The 22,062-nt window shown below is 39.1% G+C and overlaps 1 protein-coding gene and 2 long non-coding RNA genes across 5 annotated transcripts in view; 2 read left to right on the plus strand and 1 right to left on the minus strand.

Moving 5' to 3' along the window:
- Positions 1–2,554, plus strand: part of LOC147843280 (uncharacterized) — a 3,827-nt gene extending 1,273 nt beyond the window's left edge. Inside the window, exon 2 of the long non-coding RNA XR_015496525.1 lies at positions 1,139–2,554. This is a non-coding gene — a long non-coding RNA (uncharacterized LOC147843280). The remainder of the gene's footprint in view (positions 1–1,138) is intronic.
- The window catches only part of zfhx3b (zinc finger homeobox 3b), a 248,199-nt gene that overhangs the window by 175,511 nt on the left and 50,626 nt on the right, over positions 1–22,062 (minus strand). The gene's annotated exons all lie outside the window — the stretch shown is intronic.
- LOC147836222 (uncharacterized) lies at positions 13,873–21,335 on the plus strand. 2 transcript variants are annotated; one of them, XR_015496521.1, is made up of 4 exons: positions 13,873–14,648; positions 14,821–14,881; positions 18,980–19,084; positions 20,145–21,262. It is a non-coding gene; the product is annotated as an uncharacterized LOC147836222 (long non-coding RNA). The 2 variants fall into 2 exon arrangements; XR_015496520.1 differs by having other exon boundaries at positions 18,980–21,335.

Consider the following 22,062-nt stretch of genomic DNA (forward strand, 5'->3'; position numbering starts at 1 on the left):
GTATGTAGACACTACCAATAAATCATAACTCTAACGACAGACGCCTGCGGTTTATCGCTTTGTACAGACCTAGCCCGCAGTATTTACGAGAAAAAGGGCCAAGGCAATGTAAGCGAAGTGACGAGCATTCTTCCTCAGCAGCGATGAAACCGAGGAAGAGACCTAGAAAAACACTATGAGAATACAAGTAGTTAAGAGTGTAACAAGGTGGCCTCGAGGCTGGTGCTGAAAGATCCAGATCCTTCAGGCAAAGAGGAACGTCGAAAACATTTAATTGTCTTCCTCCAACTTGTTGAGGCACACAACAGACGTTTCGTTTAGCAGGGAATACAGTATGTGAAGTAAAGCTGATCTCACTATGAAGGTCGTGTTTACATGCTAATTTGATTGTATGAAGGGCAAGGTGTATGACTCGGAGCAGGAAAAAAAGAAAGAAAAATAAACAGAAGTCCACACCCAAGTCTAAGACTAAAGAATTTAAAGCCTGAAGTAAATCAAATTACTTTTTAAAAAAAAAAGCTGCTGCCAGGCTTTTAACCAGCAGCAGAAAATTTGACCACATCACACCAGTACTGCGCTCTCTGCACTGGTTGCCTGTGCACTATCGTGTCACTTTTAAAATTCTTCTCCTGGTTTTTAAATCTCTAAATGGCTTAGCTCCTTCCTACCTGTCAGACCTGTTGACTGAACATCAGCCTGGTCGGTCTCTTCGGTCATCAAACTAGAGACTTTTATACATTCCAAAGTCGAGGCTGAAATGCAGGGGTGACCGGGCTTTCGCAGTAGCTGGTCCTACTTTGTGGAATGCTCTGCCCCTCTGTATTAGGTCTATATCATCGCTGTCTGTTTTTAAATCTAGGTTGAAAACTTACCTTTTTGATTTGGCATTTTATCAGAGAGAATTGTTTGTTTTTAGCTATAATAACTATTAGTTAGATTTGGTTGTTTTTACCTATATTAACTATTTGTGAGAATTGTTTGTTTTAGTTATATTTTTTACTTGTTCTTTGTGATTTATTGTTCAGCACATTGGTCAACCTTTGATTGTGTTTAATAGTGCTATATAAATAAAATTGACATTGACTTTTTTTTTTTAACTTGACATTCATTCATTCATTGTCCTTCGGCTCTATTTCAGAAGTCACCACAGCAGAATCAACCACCAACAATTCCAGCAAATGTTTTAAGCAGTGGATGCCCTATGCTCATATACTATGGCCAATTCACCTGAACCACAAGTCTTTGGGGGATACCGGAGCACCTGCAGGAAACCCATGCCAACAACATGCAAACTTCACACAGAAATGCCAACTGGCTCAGCCAGGACTTGAACCAGCCGTCTTCTTGCTGTGAGGCGAAAGTGCTAACCACTGAGCCACCGCACGACATCATGTTGTCATAAATATCCAAGGATTTTAGGATTATGTGTGATTTGGTATGGCCAAAAACATCACCTGAACAGCAACTGGTGGTTGGTGAAGGATTAAACTTTCCTTTCCAGTCTAAAAGCTGTGATACACAGTGGACATTCGGCTGATAGCCAATACTGTGCTGTCATTCACTGAAAAAAAAATGATGTCTGCAAAACTGTTGCAAACAATTTATTTGTGTTAAATTTAAACAAACAAATTAAATTTAATAAAATTCTACTTAATTTGTTTGTTTTAATTCAGCCCAAATAAATTGTTTACAGCCACTTAACATAAAAAAAAACTTAGTAAATCGAAGGAATCATCTATGAATCATTTTTTTCAGTGTTGAATGTCTGTCACCTTAGTTTGTGTGGTGTGTCCCACACCATTAGAACTCGTCGGACCCTGTCAGTGGCTTTTTTGGTCACCACTGAGCCACCTATGCCACCCTTTAGTTGATGAATTATTCTTTTTTAGGGCTTCATTGAGGTCACGTGGTTCAATGTTCAATGGGGGAATCACTTCTGGGATTGATTATTTAAGCAAGTATGACTCCTTTTTAAATATCTGACTCAAACAAAACAGTTTTTTACAGTCTATAGTTTGTGAATCAGACACTGCTGCTGTGCACTCATCTTACAAACACTCATAGGAACGCACACAATTTTTGCAGACTATGGAGACAAAATATTTTATGCCACACATCCAGCCATTCTAGTCACATTCCAACCACACCCACCTAAAAACATTAAATTCTCCACCTACACACTGATCATAAAGACTTACAGGAAAGGCCCGAATTATATATGCAAACCCTTGGACAGTTAAAATGCATCAGGTCAAAGTTGGTAAGCTAAATGCTCAGGCGAAAGAAAGAAACTAATAGAAAGATGAAAGAAAGAGGAGGCTAAGGACTGCCTTCGCAGAGGCGACATGGGGAAAACTGACACCGCGCCACTAACATAAGCCCGTCAAAGTTTGCTGGCATGTCAACACTCCCAGACAATCCTGGCATTGTGGTGTCTGCCAGAGCTTAAGCCACTGTGCACTCTGCAGAGGTCACTGCACCTAAAAGCCCAAGCAAGGCGAGACGGAAACCAAGGCATGTGTGAGAGGGAGAATAAAATTGTCAAAAAGCTTGATGATGTTGTTGTTGTAATTATTACAATCATTGTTCTCATTTCCTACCACTGACTGACCTTGTGTTATCTATGTTTTATTTATATGTATATATTATTTGCTTCATTTTTTGATATTTACGACCTTTAATAATAGGCTTTCTCCTGTTATGCATGTTGGATATTTTTATGTCTTCTTATTTATGTACTTTGACCCGTCCACCCTGTTACCTTTACATGTACAAGCACACACGCGCACACGCGCACACACACACACACACACACACACACACACACACACACACACACACACACACACACACACACACACACACACACCTGCTTGTACCTGTTGTTCTCCTTTCTATTTGTATGTGATTCCATGTAGTGTGAGTACCTCTTTGCATACTACTACTACGAATAATAATAATATTAAAAATAAAAGGGTGATTCGGTGGCTAAGTGGTTAGCACTGTTGCCTCACAGCAAGATGGTAGCGGGTTCAAGTCCTGGCTGGGTCAGTTAGCATTTCATAATAACAATAAATAAATAAATAAATAAATAAATAAATAAATAAATAAATAAATAAATAAATAAATAAATATTAGAAATAATAATAATAATAATAATAATAATATAATAATGAATGATAATAATATTAATAAATGAAAATATACATATAATAATAACAACAATAATAATAATAATAATAATAAATTAACAATAATAATAATAATAATAATAATTAAATAATAATAATAATAATAATAATAATAATAATAATAATAATAATAAATAATAATAATATTACAATAATAATAATAATAATAATAATAATAATAATAATAATAATAATAATAATAATAATAATAATTAATAATACATAATAATGATAATAATAATAAATAATAAGAATAATTATTATGATGATATTAATAATAATTATTATTATAATTATTGTTATTATTAATAATAATATTAACACTAATAATAAAAATTAATAATAATCATCATCATCATCATCATAATAATAATATAATAAATGAACAACAACAATATTAATAATAATAACAACAATACTACTACTACTACTACTACTAATAATAATAATAATAACAATAATAAAAATAATAATAATAATAATAATAAATAATCGTTAAAGAAGTGTGGCAACTGTTTGCAACTTCTGTGGATGTCAGACAGACGAACAGCCTTCTATCTCCTCCTCTCTTTAATGAGGCAGCCACAAGCTGTCCCCCGTCCCATCAGCAACTGCTGCCGCACCGAATCCAACACCTGTTAGATATAAATCAGCCTCACTGAGCTGTGTTTGGGAAGTGAGGCATTAAGCATGACACAGACTGTCAAAGTTCACATCACGCTAACCGCAACATCTAGCTGAACCGCTGAGCAGCAGACCTAAAGCTCAGCCCAGCCTCAACCCGGCCTGCCTCCCTGCACTGCGCCACATGAAATGCAGATTACATCTGGAGCCCAGCTGGGCCAGAAACAGAACAGAGGAAAAGTAAAGGTGAAAGAGAGAGACAGAGAGAGAGAGAGAAAAAAACAAAACAAGACACTGATCTCCAGTCACCCTATGGTCATGTTTTTAGGATTTACGTCTAAGAGCTGAGGAAGATACCGGAGCATACGGCTCTAACTGCTGGTGACAGATCAATGTGTGAGTGTGTGTGTGTGTGTGTGTGTGTGTGTGTGTGTGTGTGTAAAAACCTGAAAGAGAGGCAGAAAAAAAGAGCTGTTAGTGCAGCTTAAAGAATCTCAGTCATGTGTCAGAACGGGGTTAAAGTTCAGATCCTAGAAGAGAAGCTGCATTCCTCCATGGACAGAAACACGTCTTCAGTTTGTGCGCTTACGAGTTTCAGCTTTCCGAAGCAACCGACTCCACCCCTTTTACACTGAGATCTGGCAGCTAAATATTAACCAGATATGATTTCTTTTGATCTAGACACACTGTGTGGTAGGATTGCACAGGCATGGAAAGTGAAAGGGAAAAAGAAAGGGAATTGAAAAGAAAGCATCATCTGCATCTGCTAATGATTTATCCGAGGGCAGCCGTGGACAGAGGCCCATGCTAAGATGTGGCTTGTTGTGTTAAGCCGTTAGCTGCAGGGTCAGGCGGGAGGGACGCATACAAGGCCAGGTTACGTCTATCAGGGGCTATGGCTCAGTAATTTACATTGCTGTGTAATTACCTGTAGAATGAGAGACTCAAATATGCATAGAACTAGGCTTATGATGGTATAGCTATTATATTTTGGTGTCATGAATTGCTGAAGCTTTTATTACCGTATACAGTGTTAACATGATTTATATATATATATATATATATATATATATATATATATATATATATATATATATATATATATATATATATATATATATATACATATATGGTTGAATTCAGAATTATTAGCCCCCCTTTTAACTTTTTGTTCTTTTTTTCCCAAATGAGGTTTAACAGAGCAAGGAAACTTTCACAGTATGTCTGATAATATTTTTTCTTCTGGAGAAAGTCTTATTTGTTTTATTTCGGCTAGAATAAAAGCAGTTTCTAATTTTTTAAAGCCCATTTTAAGGTCAAAATTATTAGCCCCTTTAAGCTTTATTTGTTTTCGATAGTCTACAGAAGAAACCATCGCTATACAATAACTTTTACAATTTGACACATGTAAACCCCAACAGAAAGTTGTAACCAACAGGCCCATGTCATATATAGTAACGAATACTTATGAAATAACCCACTATAAATTAAAAGCCTAAATGTATGCTATGTTTTTTGTTTTCACAATCTTTGGAGACGTAACGTAAATTACACTATTAAATAATAGGTCACCTATAGTTTTCGCCATGAGGCTGTGTTCAAAAAGACATCAATGTTTTTAAAGTGCACTGCGAAGGGAGCACAATTGTAAACATGAAGATTGTTAAAACTTAACTGTAAAATACTTTGAAAGCAAATTACACCTTTTTATTTTTTAAAAAATTCCAATTTTGAATGCTAGAATGTTCTAAATGAATAGGGCATAGGGGGGATAAGTGAAAATAGAACACAGCCAGGAATTATGTTTCTAACTACAGCTCCAGAGGTGTAGATTCACATGCTCAAGTTTGCGACGCAGTTTGCGAATGTTCGTTGAAGCGATGGATTTGGGAAACGGCATATCAACGAACTATGTTTTTAACGACGGAACTTGCAACTTTAATTGGCTAATGATGGTTTTGGGAAATGCACCCCAGCTTAGTTAACTAAATAAACCTAGTTAAGCCTTTAAATGTTACTTTAGGCTGTATAGAAGTATCTTGAAAAATATCTAGTCAAAAATTATTTACTGTCATCATGGCAAGGATAAAATAAATCAGTTATTATAAATTAGTTATTAAAACTATTATGTTTAGAAATGTGTTGAAAACATCTTCAGAAATTTGGAGAAAAAATAAACAGGGGGGCTAATAATGGAGGGGAGGTGGGGGGCTAATAATTCTGACTTCGACTACATATACATGAGAGTTTTTTTATACTTTTTAAGGGCCTTAAATTTCTCTACATTCATTTATCAACTTTTAATACTTTTTAAGACCCCGCAGACATCCTCTATAAAAGAATAAATAAAGCCAAAAAGTTATAATAACCAAAAAACACAAGGGAAAGCTAGGGGGCACTCAACCTGCAGTCTGTGTGAGTCCAAACGCCCCAGTATATTGTTAAGGACTCTATACTGCTCAGTGAGTGTCATCACTGAGAGTGTCATCACCCCCCCCCCATCCCCCCCCCCCCACCCGTAGCGTATAAAACTTGTCCAGAAAAGCGCTAAATAAATGTAAGGAAATAATGTTATTATTGTTATATCAATATTGTGCATGGTCATTATCATAGTATGTTAAATGATTGACTATCGCCATATGTCTACATTGAACCCCTATCATCACTTTTTCATCCAACACACACACATACACACACACACACACCTATATGAGCCAGAACACGAGTTGTAAGTAATTCTGCACATGCCAACAAGCAAGTGTGAAGTACAGACAAATCAAGATCGCACCCAGAAAGTTATCTTTAGCATGATCGAGTAGCACAGACACATTTCACTGCAAGCACATCATACTGTAACGACAGTTGATGCAAGACTCCCATCCATCATCTCCTGCTGAGTGAGGAGGCTGGATGGATTAAGAGGGGAAAAGGGGCAAGTATTAAACATGTTTAAAGTATTAAACTAGTATTAAAGACGAGTATTAAACATGTTTGAAGATAGCACACACGTTTTACACCAGGACAGATCTTTACAGATAAGGAGGTTTGCAATTAAAAAGGGTTACAAAACATCATTAAAACAGGGGGACGTATCGAAGAGCGAAGTAGGCAAACAGTTTTAGGGTTTGTTTGCCAGCCGTGCACACAGATTGCAAAACTCCAGCGGTGACCTGCCATAACCCAGCTGATAAGAAGCTGATAGATTTTTTGATACCAAAGAGTCAATAAATCTTTAAATAGTAAAGTGTCAATGACACAACAATCATCTGTGTCTGATCTTTCAAAAAAAGCAATTGATGTATATACTGTAATTACTTTCAGTCATATCGGTGTATAGAGTATCAGTGTAGTCCCAAGTTATAAGGAAACTGTTTTCCTTGGCTTGACTCCATATGACATGTTAGAGACAAAATTAAAATTAAAATGGTGAAAATTAAATAATAATAATAATAAAATATAAATAATAATAATAATAATAATAATAATAATAATGATGATAATAATAAAAATAATAATAATAACAATAATAATAATAATAATATAATAATAATATATATATATATATATATATATATATATAATAATAATATATAATAATATTAATAATATATATATATATATATATATATAATAATAATAATAATAATAATAATAATAATAATAATAATAATGATGATAATAATAATAACAATAATAATAATAATAATAATAATAATAATGATGATGATGATGATGATGATAATAATGATGATGATGATGATAATAATAATAATAACAATAATAATAATAATAATAATAATAATAGTAATAATAATAATAATAATAATAATAATAATAATAATAATAATAATAATAATAATAATAATAATAATATTAATAATAAATATAATAATAATAATAATAATAATAATAATAATAATAATAATAATATCTAAGTAAAACATGTAAAACATGATAAAGTCTGTGTACAACTCAAAGGGACTGGAATCTGACAGCCTTGCAGACCTTGAAACTGTGCTTAATTAATGATGTCACTGTTTTGACAAAGAGGAAGCATGCCAGAAAACAAGATAAACATTCGATGGCTGTCAGGACGTGTGCGTTTTCAGATTAGTAAAGGAAACAGGACCAAAAGATCAACAGCAAGGCACTTTGAATCTCAACCTATGGCCACGGTACTGCTCTGCTCAATCTTCCCAACCATTACAGAACCTGTCACACACAGCTGCTGCGTCTGTGTGTGTGTGTAAAAGGTGAGGGAAAGCTGCCAGATATGGTGCTATACTGTGAATGAAATCGCTCGGTGGAGCAGAACGTTTCTAGTGAGCTGCCTGTGCCAGGGTTCTGGGCACGAGTGGGAAGCTATGTATACGTGCCAACACAACATGGGAAATGCTCCACATGACATACTATTGAAACTGATACACAGCACAGAATGTAGCTTAAGTGCTCAGTACTGAAATCTTTTTGAAAATAGGCTCTTTGTACAACCGAACTTACGTTAAACAGTTGAGTTTGACCTTTTTGGAATCTATTCAGCCAATCTCTGGGACTATTCAAAGCACTTTTAGCTTAGCTTAGCATAGATAATCTAAACGGATCATACCATTAGCATCTCTCACACAAAAATAATAATAACGAGTTCATAAAATGGTCATTAAAAGTTGCTATTTTCTAGTCAATATGACTAGGAACTATACTCTCATCTAAGCGTAATAATCAGGAACTTTGCTGTCGCACCATGGCTGAAGCAGGCACAATAATAATACACATACATTCTAACAGGTAGTGTAAATGTAGGGCTTTGTGTTAGGGACTATTTTCAGGGGCAGTGTACTGTAATATCATGGTACGGCAGCAAAGTTTCTAGATTATTACGCCAAACAAGAGTATAGTTCCTAGCCAACTTCTATTTTTTATCAGTCTTAGTACACAATGTAACTACCATACCTGCCAATATTTGTATTGTAGACTGGGGGAGGGGGAGAAGGGGGATGTGGGGGCTGTGCTTGTCTGAATAATACAGTTGACGACCGGGTTAGTAACTGTACTGTTGTGTTAGTAACTGTACTATGGACCAGCCGCCACGATCAGATACTATACCAAAGTTGGCGCCTCAGGGGTGTTACAGACTGTACCAAAAAGCTGACGACCGGGGGCAGGGTGAAATTACGCAGATGGGTCAGATAAATGGAAGACTCCCGGGAAAAATGGGAATGTTGGCAGGTATAGTAACTACACAAGTCTCCATCTTTAAATAGAAATATTATTGAAACAGTTTGGTCATTTTCAAGTGAGTTGGTCTAATCTAATTCAATGATCTATCTATGCTAAGCTAAACTAAAATTTCTCCAGCCAGGTCTGGCTGATTGGATTCCAAAATGGTAAAACTCAACTGATTATCTATGGGGGAGTTGTAAAATTAGCCAATTTTCAAAAAGTAAGCTCCTAAGAAGTATTCTGTGACCTAATCTTATAAGTATTCTGTGAGTTGGTTAATAAAGCATAGTTATCTAGAGTAGCCGTTACTGCTTTGCAGCTCTAAAGGTCCCAGAATGTCAGGGATCAGTCCAAATGTGCATGGACTATGCGGAGAAGAGAGCAAAGGTGTTACGCCCAACCCCTCTCTCAATAGGGCTGAACGGTTGAAGTCAGCAATGGACAAAGTCTCGTGCTGGGGAGGGACTGTGTAAGATGAGAGGTGCTTAATTGGCTCAGGGACTGTAATTCGGAGGGATTAATTGAAGTGAACTCTATGATGCCAGGTGCACTCCTTTCATTGGGCGGGTGCAGAGGGAGTTCAGTGGCTAGCCTGACTGGGTCACGGTGAGCGAGCATGCATTAGGCAAACAAAGCACAGCATACTAAAGTAAATGGTGCCGTGATGCTCGAAGCAAACAAGCAACAAAGACGCCTTGTGATGAAAGCCTAACCGAGGGCTACATATGATTTTAAGATTAACAGAGGACACTACAGTGAACTGCCGTAAAAACTTCAATGTAAGCCAATAAGAGAGGCTGAAGTGAAGTGACGGGTGTGGGGGAGGCAGAATGGACAAGAAAGCCAAAGCAACACCTGTTGGCCCTGTCACCGCCTGCTCATTATCTGAACCTACCTATCTGTACCTCATCCTCATTAGGAAGACGCAGAGAGGGAAGTCAACGTGAAAATAAAACCTTAAAAGAAATGCATCGCATTAAAAGCCACATATTTTGGTGGTATAACATGTAAGAGGGATCAAGAATCGTTATTCAAACATTCCTTCAAATCGCTTGTACTGCTCAAGCTTTGATAGAAGTCTTTAGAAATAAAAGGTATTAAGTAAGTGAGCAGCATGCTTATGTGTTTATAAAGACTTTTTTTCTACCTGCAAGTCCTTGATCAGGCTGATGGAGTGACAGTTTCTGAAGAGCATGGGAGATCTATGTCAATCACCACTCCAAGGATTGTAGTCTTATAAAAGAGACCAGAGAAAATAAAAGTTCATGCAGCCATGATATCTTCAGTTGGTGCTTGAACAACACATATTGAATGGGGGAGGTATGACTTTCCGTTAAACCAGTTTGCATTTGCCCTTACTTAACTGACCCTTCACATCCTATGATGAAGTACTTTTTGAAGGCGTCACTTGGTACCCAGGAGTGTCGATAAATTTTCCCCCAAACCCCAGCACTTGAATATCGAAGTGATTTTGCAGCATTTTGCTGTTATTTGAAGATTAATCAGTATTTTGCTACTCCTCCCTCCTGCCAGACTGACATGATGAACACCACCAGGTCATGTACAGGGTCTGGAGTCAGGGCAGAGCCCCACCCTGAATGCGGCGCACACCACTGACCCGACAGCTTTTAAATTACAGGCTGAGACAGAAAGGAAGGTGACTGGAAGAAGAGCCATTATCCTTGCAGTCCTGCGGGTCAAGCCTTTTCTCATCAAGGTGCAGGTCAAAGCCACATATCTCTTCCACTAAGGTGAGGGTCACTGCGATGCTCCCTCCAGTCCCGGGTCAACCAGAGGTCTCCAGCCACTGAGGTTCATAGCAATACAATAAAGCAATCAACTGGGGTGCTGGACCCTGGTCAATAATATACTACAGGGCCACAGGGGGTCACCACCTGCTCTCTGGCCTCTTATCGGAAAGTCCTCCAAGGTCTCCAACAGTGGACTAAGGTTTTAATTTCAAGCCAAAAGGGAAAGCAGAGGCGTAATTGTATTCTCAAGCCAACGCAATAAAACATCTGATGCATTGCAGAGCATGTAATTTGGCTTGATAAACACTGGGCCTTTGTTTCATTAAAATAATGCAGTCATACAGTGTCAGCTCAATCGTCAGCGGTTGCTCTGATGTCATCAGACAGTTTTTCATTCTGCCAGACGATTTAATTTTACAGTATCCCTTTGAGCACACTAGCAAGTCTAGTACTGAAAGACTGGCGGAAAGCCATGTTGCTGGACGTCTGTTCTCATGAAGTCTTTCGCCTGTCGTTTTGTAAACCCAAGTGGCTTGGTCAGAGGAAACAAAGAGAACAACGCTCAAACTCTAAGATGTACAGTCACCTACACCGAAACCCAACACCAAGAACGTCCTGCTGGGGAAAGTGCAGACCTGGGCTTTATCTGTTGAACTTCGTCTGCCTCTCTAGTTCTGGCTGAATTGTACAAGTACACAGAGCTAGACACATTCCTCAGAGGACCTGATCCTGGAGAAAAAAAAAACGAAGAGGGAACAGGGGGAGGGGACTTTTTTCTTACTCTTCTCATCCTTCTCTTTTCATTCCATCTCCCTGAGTCCTCGTGAATGGAAGCAGACAGCATCCATGCAGTTGCCAGGATGAGACAGCAGTTAAGTCTTGGCTGCTCTCCCTCTCTGCTTAAAGGCAGGTATCAAGTTTCTAACAGCTTCGGCTGGTTGGATACAATGGGCAGCTCAAAGAAAAGAGTTCTAAACAGGTGAACCTACCTGCTTTTCTTGGCTGCAGTTACCTCTAAAGCCCCTGACTATTTTTTTTTTTTTACAAAAACCTTAATTCTAGTCCTGAATAACTTTGTAAACAAGGACATTTAATAAAAGGTTAGAAGAATGAGAGTATTGTTCTGATTACTTCAACCTAACATCTTAAAAATATATATATATATAATTTATTTTGTCACAGCGGAGGGCTTGGTAGTGAAGGAATCACTGATTTACTTCAAACAAATGTGACATGGACAGAAAATAAAACAATGCACTAACATAAACATCTATGACATTTAATCAGTTGGCAGTTTACCCCTTGAGTACGAGCTATTTATTCACTCTGTGGTAGTGTGTGAGCAGACGGTAAATGTTCTGTGAGCCTCTTCCCTTCTATTCCCCCTCCCCGTCCGTCCCGTCTCAGCTCTGCTCCAGCAGGCGTCATTAGGCAGCATAATCAGCATGCTGTTTGCATACATCTGCCTTATTTTATTGATCTCTCTTCATTCATTAGCCTTCAGGGGCATGTCATTAACACGTGCCCCCCCTTCACACCCAGGGGAGGCCTAATTCCTATACATGCCATCCGGATTTCGGCAGAGGGCACAAGTGGGCTTGTCATAGTGGGCACAGGGCCAGTGCCAGCCCCATCCCTGGGTACCCATTCTTATCTGCGCCCCTGGCTGTCGACAGCCCCAGCCAAGATCCTCTAACAAGGAGATCCTTTCCCCCTGCCCTCCGTTAACTAAAAGGACAATTATCCGGAGAACAATGATGCTTTTCACAGGGCCTTATGTTGTCATTAATGCAGTGGATCTGGTTACAGCAGCCCCTGCTTAAGCTAATTACAGAATGCTATCTGTGGATTCTTCATTGCTTCTTAATTAAGTAGGATTCATTTCTAAAGGGGGTAAAACAGTCACATTTTTTTTTGCCGTTGTGTTTCCCCTGTCTCTTAGCTTGCTTGGAGGTGGGAGTTTGCCCGAGGGCTCCCACAGCTGATGACACAGATGCGATAAAGATGGGATCATATTCACACGCTACAAAACATACAGCTGTGCTACAGATGCATCACAAACTCTAACAAAGACAACAGTGGCGGAGAAGATCTGAAATACAAGTAGTGCACATGTCTAAAGGCAACACCAGTAACAGATGTGGGTCAATGATGTGATCCTTGTGTTATTATTTTCTAAATTTTTTATTTATTTTTTTTATTATATATATGTATATATATATATATATATATATATATATATATATATATATATATATATATATATATATATATATATATATATATATATATATATATTATTTTTTTTTTATTTTATTTTATTATATATACAATTTAAATTTTATAAAATTTAATACATTAAAAGTTGATTCATCCATTTAATGACTAAAATGTATCTGAATGAAATATTTTAGTCATTGGATATATGAAATACCTTTAAAGAGTTCACACTTAGCTGATGATTGGTAATAAGCTAGTTTGGCATGCTGTCCTGGGAGAGAGCCCCGAGCTTAAGAGAGCCTCGAGCCCGAGGCTCCCTCCCGTTGCAGGGCAAGAGGGGAGTTTGAGTTCGGGTAGATCTCGAGAACCCCCCCCCCCCCCGCTGCGTGATGGTTGCTAAAGTGATACGTTGCTGACAGAATTGAATTAAATTTGGTGCTAATTTGGTTTAGTCAATTTACTTAAGTGTCATGTTTTTGGGGGAATGGGAGGAAACCGGAGGACCCGAGGAAAACCCACGCAAGCATGGCAAGAACATGAACTCCACACGAAAATGCCAACCATTTGGGTAAATGCCTGAACCGGAGGCATTTTGCTGTGAGGCCGCAGTGCTAGCCACTGGGCCGCCGTGCTGCCCTGTAGACAAAAGAGGAGAAGAAGGGGTGGAAGGGGGGATTCTTCAAGACGAAGATGACTAAAGGTAAGGTGTTTGGTTATTTATACTTGGTTAGGAATAGTCTGATTGGTGGTTCATACATTAGCTTGACTCAGGGCCAGCCGTGTCAATCATAAGCATGTGATCCTCTCGAAACTAGTTTATGAATAAACTTCACTTCAATTTAAAGGTATTTCAACTGTCAAGATATCATCTGTTACTTCGTAACATAATGTAAACATAATATACATGTATAAACTTTTTAAAGAGCAAAGCACAAAGGCACAAGCAACAACGTTGTTGTCAACCATTGATAGCAGCCATATTAATGGGAGTAAAGTCATGCCTTGTGTTAGTACATTATGTAGGAGACACTAAGAGAGCTCAGCTAGTTTGGCCCAGACATTGTAACTCAATACCCAACATATCTTCTGTCTATTTGTGTCTCCACAAAGGACACAAACCCTTTCAACAGCCCCCCCATCACTAACACATTCTTATTAGGCCTGATTAGACCACTCTTATTTCCTACCACAGTTGTCCTGCCAGAAGGAAGGCTAGAGAGGTTTACAGTCACCATTCACTCGCCACCCAGACATAGATGCGAGCAGAGAAGGATGGCGCAGGAATGTAAAGGGTAAAAGGGTTTATAAAAGACATCCAGTGGGATTCTCCTGCTCTCTTTCGCCTTGAGCACTCTTTTCAACAGGGGCTGACCCCTTACTTGGAGGTTAAGATGACATACAAGCTATTTTCAAAGGCCCTGCATATCATCTCAAAAGGGAGGACTCGTACACCACAAGCCTGAGTAAAATACTCCATCAAAGAAACTCATGGAATGACACAACAGCCAGTCAAGGTGTCACGGAAATGTGAGTCAGAGAAAAGTGAGGAAACGGTGCAAAGGGAACAGGCGGTAGAGTGTGGGCAAGCTCCAACCATCATGTGCTTACAACATGCACCGAGTATGTACTGGTTCACCGAGAGGTGAGCTCAATTAAACACATACACACACGCTAAAGCACACACATACACACAAAGCTGGTTTGGCAAGAATCTGTCCATACTTGCTTCACATTGTGAAGTGAGACTCTGGCTGCTAATTGAGATTAAAATAAGTAAACAGACACAGTGTTATGCCTTTTCTGTGTATTTGCAGAGATGGGGATGTATCAGCACGTACACCCTATGCTACACTCTTCGGATCAAGTTTCAGGAAGGTCAGAGCCAGAACACAGATGCGTACACACAGACGTCAGCTAAAGAAATATGCAATTCATTCATGTTATTGTTCTATGCTTAAAGAAACTATTTAACACATGTAATGCATAACACTAGCAACATGGCCTAGCGAGACTTTCATTATACTAACAAAATTAAATAGACTACGAAAGGATAACCTTGTACCTCAAATGAAAACTCAACCTGTGCAAATAAACCTCCCCAAAGGGTGAGATAAAAACACCGGTACACAATCACTATGTACAGGTTCCGCTAGGAAACTTACTGCAAACAACAAGCAGCGGGAACATATTTGTGAACCATATCTATTTTGACTGACATGAGCACATTCCGAAATCCACAAGACTCCCAATGGACATTTTAAGACTCACTTAGTTTATTAGTGCAACTTTTGTGCCCACTATGTGCCTTTGAGGCATCCTTTGGAAAGTTCACATCAGTATTAGCTACATTAGGCTGCTACAAGATCAGTCTATGCAGAATTACTCTCTAATTAATCTCTAATGAGTGGACAGGGCAGAGGGTGGGATGGAGGTGCATTCAATGGCAAGGCCATTCAGGAATGTCCTTTTCCTGACAACCCTTAAACAATGAACGTGTCTCTTATACTTAGGGTCTCACCAACCTAGATGGGTCACTTGTCTTATCACCGGCTGTGCCACTCCCTTCATTTGCCCTGTTTTACCTTTGCACATGAAAAATGTAGTGTTTAAATAATCCTTGTTTGTACTGGCCATAATTGATTGGGTAATCCTGGTTTAACATGCTCTAAAGCCAGTGCTTAAGAATCTATTAGGAAAGCTAACAGCTTAAAGAGGCAGATCTCCCTCTTTTTTTTCTCTCAGGGTGGCTTGATGTACCTGCGCACACACACACACAAGGTACAACTACACCCATGATCATCTTTACCTGCTTGTCTTTTCCAATGTTCAATCTCAAGACATGGCTCCATCCCATTTGCTCTGTGTTTGTGTGTCACCATGCTAATCTACTACGGCTAAGACAATAGAGAAACCTGGCTGGATGCCATGGCTTGAAAAATCCCCTGTAAATAAGGTCTGGCACAGTCTCCTTTAGTCTAGTGATACCCGGCATTGGTTGCTCTTCTACTGCTTGGCCTCTACGGACACCGTGCAAAAAACTTCACGTCAACTCGACATGACACACGCCACACTGGGCAGTCATCACTAAGACAGCCTGTCATGATCACCGTAAATCTCCCTGCATCAGCACACAGGGAAGGAGAGAACAAGAAGGAATGCTTGTAGTTAGGGAGATGCTCACAGATGTGAATGAGGTTGTATGTTTCAGCTGTGAACTCTGAGAAATGGCAGCACTCACAAGCGATAACAGACTGCAAAAAGCAGGAAGGAAGAACTTTGATTTCCTCACAAGAGGAAATCAGGGACTTAACCAAGGACCAGAGAATCTTCGGCCAAACAAGGACAAGGATATGGAACACAATTGTGCCATCTCTTCCCTTGTCACACATGCACACACAAAGCATAATCCCCCTGAAGACCTCTGCCCTAATGGGGCCCACTACTGTAATTACAAGGCATATATTTGGGATCAGGCACTTAAGTAGCCAGCTAAAAGTGGCCCCGAAAACAAAAAGCTCTATAATTATCGTCTGCCTTCTCTCCCTCTCTTTCTTGTTCTCTTGCTGTCTCTCTCTTTGACTTGGGTTACCTGTCATTCCAGCTATTTTTTTTTTTGTCAGGAGTCTGTTGTTTCTCCAAGATTTTCTTCCTAATCCATGTCTGGAAGGAGCATTGGCAGTGCTGGCAAGGTGCCGAAGCTGGTGAATGAGATGCACATTTCAGCCTGCGAGGGCTCCGTGACGACACAACACATAGAGATAGCGGAAACTTGAGTACGCACTTGCAACTCTGCTAGCATATGAATGCATTTTTTTAACGAAGGGAGAGAGGCAAGGGGTGGGGGGGTCATTTTGCTCTTCACAAAAGCTCCATTGTGCGACAGAAACTTTATATACATATTAGAAACTTGAAACCCCATAGAATTCTCAGAGCAGGATTCTTGTAACTGTGAACAAGATAACATTACCTACCATTCTTTCCCCTTGCTCTCTCCGCAAAAAAAAAAAGGAAGAAAGCCTTTAGTCCTGTGTTCCTACCAAATTCTTAAGTCTTCATGATGGGTCCAGCTGGGTCATCTAACATCTCCTGTATAAGAGTTCCATGATCTCCAAAAGTTTTAGTGTGTAACACATTCCTTAGGTCAGGTGTAGTACTGATGCATGATCTTCATTGTTCAGAACAATCCCCTATCCAGCTTCACCTCTCTTGAGTTCCACCATTAAAGCTCATCCTCATTCTGTGGCATGTCTCCACTTCTGCTCTTTCTTTATTTGCCAATGAGGATTCCAAATTATTCAGAGAGACATCCCCTGCATACACCCACACAATTAAAAACCATGTGTACGGTGTACATACATGCATTTAAAGAGACGTTCACTCACACTTGCGTACATACCAACTTCTTTCCGTTCTGGCACAAGTTCATTCTTGTTACAACAGTTGTAAGGCTGCTTATCTTCTGTTTGAGGTGGAAAGTTAAATAACTGCATTCACAGGACAAATAATCGAGCCATCTCTAAACAATCGTGGGTGGGGGTTGGGGATAGGTGGGAGTTGTTTAGATCCAAGCTCCAATGTGGCTGAGAAGGATTTAGGGGTGAGATGGAGGTAGGTATGAGGGGCAGCTGGGGCAGGTGTGTGCTTAAGCACACGTGTATGGTGGGGGAACGGGGAGGCGCCAGATGAATGGCAGGAGACACCACAGCAGTGACATCACCCGCAGACCTGCAATTAAAGCTCAGCTTTCCACACAAAAGCAGAAGTAAGGTATCTGCAGGGGATGAACAGCCATTTTCATAATGACAGCTTAGCACTGACAGCCAGGATATAAAAGAATCTTCGAATACCTTCTAATATATCAGCTTGCAAACAAAAATTAACCATGCTAATAGTTAAATCCACAAATATGTTAGCTAAATTTCCATCTACCTATCCATCCTCATACATTTGTAAAATGTGCACAAATCTGGGATGTACAATGGAATGATGTTTACCAAGTAAACTGCATATCATGAGCATCAAAAAAGTCATGTGATTTCGTTATACAGATCATGTGATAACAAAATTGGGCACAATGCTACAGCATTAATGAACAAACCACAGATAAAATACTAAAATCCCTAAGCCAATGTCTGTCATCAAAGTGGTTGGGTATTAATTAACTCCCAGAAATGTATTGAGAGGCTGTACAACCCAAAGAGTGTTCCTGCACCTCCAAGAACCAGTTGTGACTGCATTCTATTCACTCCCATTCAATGCAACTTGAGGCGAAAGTATTTTTATGTACAGTAGGAAAAAAGGCCCACAGTGGCCTCACCTACCACAGCAAATTCCATTTCCTTTTTGATATTTGGCACCGGTTTATCAAGAAGTGACCTTTTGGTCTGTTGGAATCACTGAATGGAATCTTAGCTTTATTTGCAAATCTTTTATGCAATATTCCGGTTTTGCGCATAAACCTAATTTGCATATTTGGATGGAAGCAGCTATTGATTATGTATATAGCCTTAAACAGATCAAGGTTAACAAAGCAAATACCCACTGATTGGACAGAACGACCTTGATACTGTTCTAAAAACGAGCATAGTTTAGAAAAGTCTGTTCAGTTGAAACTACAAAATTAAGCAGTTCGTCTCTCTTCTCTGTCCTTTATGAAAGTTGAGGAGTAATTGCTTCCGCAGGTCTTTGTTCAAGCACACAAGGGGAGCAGTGTTTCTAAGCACACTACAATTAGGCCATCCTCTTCTTTACTAGCTGTGGTTTTTCACATGAATTCTGACTTGCTACTTTTCTGGTCACTTTAAATTAAAAGGCAGTAAAAGAAAACGATAGCAAGCGCTTTAAACTACATTGGAATTGCAGGATGAACACAGGTTCATCCCCAAACAACTGTTCTTTATATGTTAAAGGTTGAGCTTAAGTAAGGCCTCTTTAGCATCTCAACAAGCCTGCCTTTTTCTGCTATCTCCGTAGGTTTCTGAATGGTTGACAGGGACCTGAGGGAAAGCAGGCGCTGCACTAATCCACTGGGGCTCCTCAACTCTGGGACGGAGTAATGATTGAGCAAGACAAGCTGTGGTGAGTGAATTAATAAACTCATCTATTATGTAGAGCTCAGTGAGATGAGGTTGAGAAATGAGGAGGCTTATTTTTAAAAACAGCCAGGAATACTGGCATCAAGCACATGAGTCACTAATGAATCAGTGCTGAATGGCCAGATTGCTATGTTCAGCTGTGCTCATCTTAACTTTTTCCAACAGCTCTGTTCCGTGACAAAATGTCCTCAAATTTGCCAGAGCTGACCGAAAATACACTCAGCTATCTATTTGTTTTCACGAGAGACTGTCTGGCAGGAACGACCTCATACCTTCACCACGCAGAACTTCTGTAGATTTATGAGGGTTAAAAGTGAGCAAGAGATGAAGCATGGGGAGTGATTCCAGACGTGACCCTTACTCTCTGAACTGTGGGAAGATCACATCCTAAAAAGACTGAGGCCAAATAAGAAAGAAGAGCATCTTTGTACGAGTCTCTTACCGTCTTTTTGGCTTCCTAGGTCACTAACATGCCCACAGAATCACAGCAAATAGGGGCTTCAAGTATGTTTTAATAGACACTTTTTCCTTTTCACAGACTTCTTTTTGAGCTCTGTTTGAAGTTCTTAACAGCTGAAGTGTTCCAAGCCTTGTATAAAAGGTCAACCTCACTTTGGGAAAGAGAGACGTAAGGAGAGAAAGAGTAGCTGAAGAAGTTTGCAGAGTTGAACTGGCATCCTGCCTACTAGCCTGTTATTGCCCTAAGCACTAGGTTTTTCTGCCAAAGGTAGCCACACCTGAACAGCTCCAAAACCATAATAAAGAGATGACAGTACAGGCAAAGGAAGTCTGTATTTTTTAATGCCTGTGATAAGAACTGAAGAAGCAGCTGACTCACTTTTAACTACTGGTACAACTCATCCTTCCTTGCTGTTTTTCTGTCTTACTCTTTACAGATTTGATTCCAAAGTCCATTTGACCTCTTTGAATAAATATTCATTTAAGTCATGGATGAAAGTATAAAAGAAATACATTCATTTTTAACTGTTCATTGAATATTTATTATATTCCATTTAGTTTAACTCCTGCCTGTTCTGATCTAGCAGTTCGCCGGAATCTAGCAGTTCGCCGGAGAACTACAATTCTGCCACTGAAGCGAACTACAAATCCCAGAAGTCATTACTCCGATCACTCCTGCCACAGCTGACAGTTATCTGGACACAGCCACATACACAGCTGAAACCACTTTCATTGATTACCTGAACTATAAATACAACACACTTTTACACATACTTTGCTGAGTCTTGTTATACTGTTTAGGGAACATTATGACGTCTGCCTTTGCTTTTGCGTAGTGATAGGCAAAGTGAGGGTCCATGAAACACTGCATGTAGAGATAATCCAGGGTTCGAATCTAGGGTGATGCAGCTATAGATGATAGTTTTTATATGCTTTGTTCTTTTAAAGTGTTTTGTTTTAACATTGGTCTGACATCTCAATTAACACTTTGTGAATAAATGTCTTGTTTGTCCCTAAAAATAACATTATTAAAATAAATCAAGTCTAAATTTCAGTGTATTTGTACTATTTGAAGCAATAGTATCTGGATGCAGCCTTTATGATGCAAGCTGAGACTGCATCACTCAGCGATGCAGTGTCAGACACAATGCACTCAAATGGAGCTAGTGTTGTCACTGTGACGAGCAGGGTTGGGGTGGGGTTAGGTGAGCCCATTAAAAAGCATTGGATGCAGCCCAGATTGCACTGCACCAGGTCTGCAGCCAGACCCCTCATTTGAAGCATAGTACCATTTGAAGCATAGTACTAATACGACCTGATGTTTCAAAACACTTAGTCAAGTGACCTGGATGTTTTGAATCACCTTTGTCATGTGATCTGGGTGTTTCGAATCACCTTAGTCACGTGACCTCTGTGTTTTGGATCATGCTTCGGTGCAGTGTTTCGAAACACTTCCGCATCGGGATCTCAACACTGTGTCGAAACGTCAGTCATCCCTACCTTTGTGTTTGCCTTTGCATTTGCCTTGCCTTGTCATGTTTGACCTTTGCTTTGTTTTTTTGTTTACGTAGTTAACCGCCTGCACTGACCATTTCCCTGTTTACTTTCCACACTTTGGATTACTCTGTATGGACCCTATTGGGTCCTGTTTTGACCCTTTCTTGCTAGATGATTCTCTTAATAAAACTGCATTTGGATCATCAACACCGTCGTCCAGCATCCTCGCTTTACACTGCCACTTATTTACATAACAATAATGTATCAAAAGTGACCAGAAAAAAAAAGAAAACAAAAAGAGACCAATGTCGCAAGCCAAATTCTAGTTTGGGTTAAGGTGCTCAGCTGCTTAAAGAGACAGTTCACCTAAAACCTGAAAATTCTGTCAACACTTACTCACTCTTGACTTCTTCCAAACCTGTTTTACTTACTTTATTTGCTGTTAAACACAATATATACAATTTTGAAGAAAGCTGAAAACTTGTAAACATTGACTTCCATATTATTTGTTTTTCATTTATTACTGGTTTTCAGCTTTCTTCAGAATATCTTCTTTAGTGTTCAACAGAAAAAAGAAACTCATAAAAGTTTGGAACCACACGAGGGTGGGTAAATAATAAGTAATTGGGGGGGGGGGGGGTGAACTATACTTTCAGAACAAGGTATAAAAACCTATGATGGTTTTAAGGTCATGGCTCAAGCAGCAATAACATTGATTATTAGTAGGCCTTATCTACTACTATCTATTGATGTAGACTACCATTTAGTTTCAGTCACAGATGAATGTATCAGAGAAAGACTTCTTCCCTTCACAGTCTGACAGATAATTGCAATGTACATGGGAATGTAGGATGCCACCCAGCACCAGGTCAAGGACATAAACTTCTTTCTGTTTAGAGTGGTTTCATGCTGTAAAATCCCCCAAAATCTCTAACTATCGTTTTACTTATGCTTAATAAAAGGCCATTTTTATTTTAAAAGTAGCGAGATGTGTTTGAAATGCAA

This window comes from Danio rerio, chromosome 7, assembly GCF_052040795.2.
Source record: "Danio rerio strain M-AB ecotype USA chromosome 7, GRCz13ab, whole genome shotgun sequence".
NCBI lineage: Eukaryota > Metazoa > Chordata > Actinopteri > Cypriniformes > Danionidae > Danio > Danio rerio.